The sequence below is a fragment of the Orycteropus afer genome, unplaced genomic scaffold (assembly GCF_000298275.1).
Source record: "Orycteropus afer afer isolate SDZICR_OR568_19922 unplaced genomic scaffold, OryAfe1.0 scaffold00030, whole genome shotgun sequence".
NCBI lineage: Eukaryota > Metazoa > Chordata > Mammalia > Tubulidentata > Orycteropodidae > Orycteropus > Orycteropus afer.
The window spans coordinates 9772198-9775737 of record NW_006921617.1 but is presented as its reverse complement, the minus strand read 5'-3'; positions in this window follow the sequence as shown (position 1 = coordinate 9775737).

The window sequence follows — 3540 nt, the reverse complement described above, 5'->3', positions numbered from 1 at the left end:
AGGACATTTCCAGAGAAGCAGAAATTAAGGGAATTTGTTAAAACCAGACCAACCTTACAAGAGATACTGAAGGGAGTCCTTTAGATAGAGAACCAACAACAGAAAACAGTAACTGACCATTAACACACATGATAACATTACCCAGAAACCAACCTAGCTATGGAAGTATCCAAAGTAAATAAGTCTACAAGATTGTAAACAGGGAACCAGAGACATCAATTGACAAATGAGGACAACTACAGACCAAAAGGAGAGAAAAAATTGTGTAGTTATAGAACTTCTAAATGGTAAGGAAGTCAAGATAACTACAAGACAGAACAGACTGTTCTAAATTTTGGAAGAAAACTATAAATTACAGGGTAACCTCAAAGAAAAATGATAAATCTTCACATCAAAATGAAAAAGAGGACCAGCACAAATATTTAGCAAATACTAAAACAACAGCAACAAAGGAAGTGATAACACGATTCATAAACAAAATGAGCTCAGCATAGAAAATTATATGGAACAAAGAAATCGACACCATGAAAAAGCATGTAACAAAATGACAACAACAAATTACAATAGCAAAAAGATGGAAACAACCTACGTGCCCATCAACAGAAGAATGGGTAACCAAACTATGGTACATACACACAATGGAATACTATGCATCACTGAAGAATAATGTAGAGTCAGCAAAACACTGCATAACATGGATGAACTTGGAGGACATTATGCTGAGTGAAATAAATCAATCACAGAAGGACAAAGATCATATTAATTTGTTGTTGTGGAGGGTCAAGGAAACGTTTATGTATGGAAGGAAACTTTCTTTGTTGGTTGCCAGGGGTGGGAAAGGAGGGGAGGGAACACCGCAAAAAGAAAAGAAAAGAATGCATTGACCATGTCACTTTAGTTTTGTGTATTTCACTGTACATGAATTATATTTCAATAAAATGCATAAAAATAATAAAAAAAAGATTTTGAGTTCACTTCCACTCTATCCAGGATCTCCAATTTTGATGCCTTTCTGAATGGTTGGCAAGGGCAGCCAGGCACCATCAGTTCTTCTCAACTAATTGCTTCCATTTGTCTTTGATTTTCTTGACTCTTCTTGCTCTGGATGAGAGTCCAATAGTTGCATCTTAGATGGCCATTCACAAGCTTTTAAGATCCAAGTCACTGCTCACTAAAGTAGGATGTAGAACAATGTTTTGTGTAGTGTGTTATGCCAATTGAGCTTGATGTCTCCCATGACCATGGTCCCAAACCCAGAGGCCCAGGGACTCACTCTCTCAAGGTGTTTGGCTGTGGCTAAGAAGTTATCATAACTTTCCCTCTTGTTCACTCTATTATATATATGGATATTTTTATAGCACATGCAAATAATATGCAGAAATATCATCTGTCAAACCTGAATGTGGTCATGGGTATATTTCCATTCTACCCATATCTGAACATCTTGCCTGTCTACCTATGTATCCATCTAAAGATTGTTGTTATGTTGTAATATGCCATCGAGTCTATTTCAACTCATAGCGACCTTTCCCTTTACCCAAATCAGTATGTCTCTTACCTAGCTAACAATTTAACCTCCCCTCCCAATCCATCCCTGATAACCAACAAAAAAAGTTTCCTTTTGTGTATAAACCTTTCCATTTTATAATATAAGGAATATTTGCCTTACTGGAATTGACTTATTTCACTCAGGATAATGTCCTCCAAGTTCATCCACGTTATGAGGTGGTTTGTGGATTCTTCATTATTCTTTAGTATCACACAGCATTCCATTGTGTGCATGCACCATAGTTTGGTTATCCATTCATCTGTTGATGGGCAGTTAGGCTGTTTCAATCTCTCTGCTATTGTGAATAATGCTGTGATGGACATGCATGTCCATATTTATGCCCCAGTGCTCACTTCTTTAGGATATATACCTAGTAGTGGGATTGCTGGATCAATGGTATTTCTAACTTTTAAAGGAAGCACCATACCATTTTCCATGGTGGTTGTATCATTTTACAATCCCATCAGCCATGTGTGAGAGTTCCAATCTCTCAACACCTTGCCAGTATTTGTTATTTTCTGTCTTGTGAACTTTGCTATTATTGCTGGGATAAGATGATACGTCCTTGTTGTTTTGATTTTCATCTCTCTAATCGCTAACGAATGCAAGCATTTCTTCAGTGTTTGTTGGCTGCCTGGATATCTTAAGTGAAGTGTCTGTTCATGTCCTCTGCCCATTTTTAATTGGATTGTTTATCTTTTTGGTATTGAGGTGTTAAAATTGTCTATACATTTTAGAGACAAAGTACCTTGTTGGAAACATCTTTACCAAATATTTTTTCCCAATCTGTAGGTTCTCTTTTTACTCTGTTGAAGAAGTCTTTTGATGTGCATAAGAATTTAATTTTTAGAAGGTCCTAATCATCTAGTTTATCTTTTTCTGTTTGTGCTTTTTGGTCATGCTTGACAGTCTCTTTATGCCATATATTAGGGCCCCTAAGTTTTCCCCTATTTTTTTCTTTGATGAACTTTATAGTTTTAGGTTTTTGATCCATCTTGAGTTCATTTTTGTGTATGGTGTGAGATATGGATCTTGTTTCATTTTGCTGCAAAAGGATATCCAGTTTTGCCAGCACTATTTTTTGAAGACCCACCAGCCACTCCTCGGAAGGAAGACTGGGCAATCTACTTCTGTAGAGATATCATCTCAGAAACCCAAGGAGGGGTTGCTATGAGCTGGGATCAACTTGACAATGAATTTGGTTTGGTTTTATTGGTTTATGTGATGGATTATGTTGACTGTTTTTCTAACGTTGAACCATTTATGCATACTGGGTATGAATCCCACTTGGTCATGATGTATTGTTATTATTATTTGATATGTTGTTAGAGTCTATTGACTAGTATTTTGCTGAATTAATTTTGTGTCTATGTGTCTATGCTCATGATTGGTCTGCAATTTTCCTTCTTAGTGGTGTCTTTGCTTGGTTTTGGTATCAGGGTTATGCTTGCTTTATATGATGCATTTGGGAGCATTCCATCCTTTTCTACATTCTTTTTTTTGGGGGGGTTCGCATGTTTTTATTCAGATGCAATTTGCATACCATAAAATCCACCCATTTAAAATATACAATTCAGTAGTTTCAGTATATTCACAGGGCTGTACAAACGTTGTTGTTGTTAGGTGTTGTCAAGTCAGCTCTGACTCCTAGCAACCCTGTTACAGCAGAACAAAACACTGTCTGGTCCGGTGTCAGTCTGATGATGCCTGCTATATGTGAGCTTGTCATTGCACCCACTGGGCTGGTCCATCTCATTGAGGACCTTCCCCTTTTCACTGACCCACTACTTTACCAAGCGTGGTATCCTTTTCCAGGGAATGGTTCCTTCTGACAACATGACCAAAGTACGTGAGATGAAGTCTGGCCATTCTTGCTTCTTTTTTTTTTTTTTTAATTTTATTTTATTTATTGTGATTTGGGTGAAGATTTACAGAGTGAATTCACTTTCCATACAGCAGTTCACATATACTTTGTCTCATGTCATTGACCA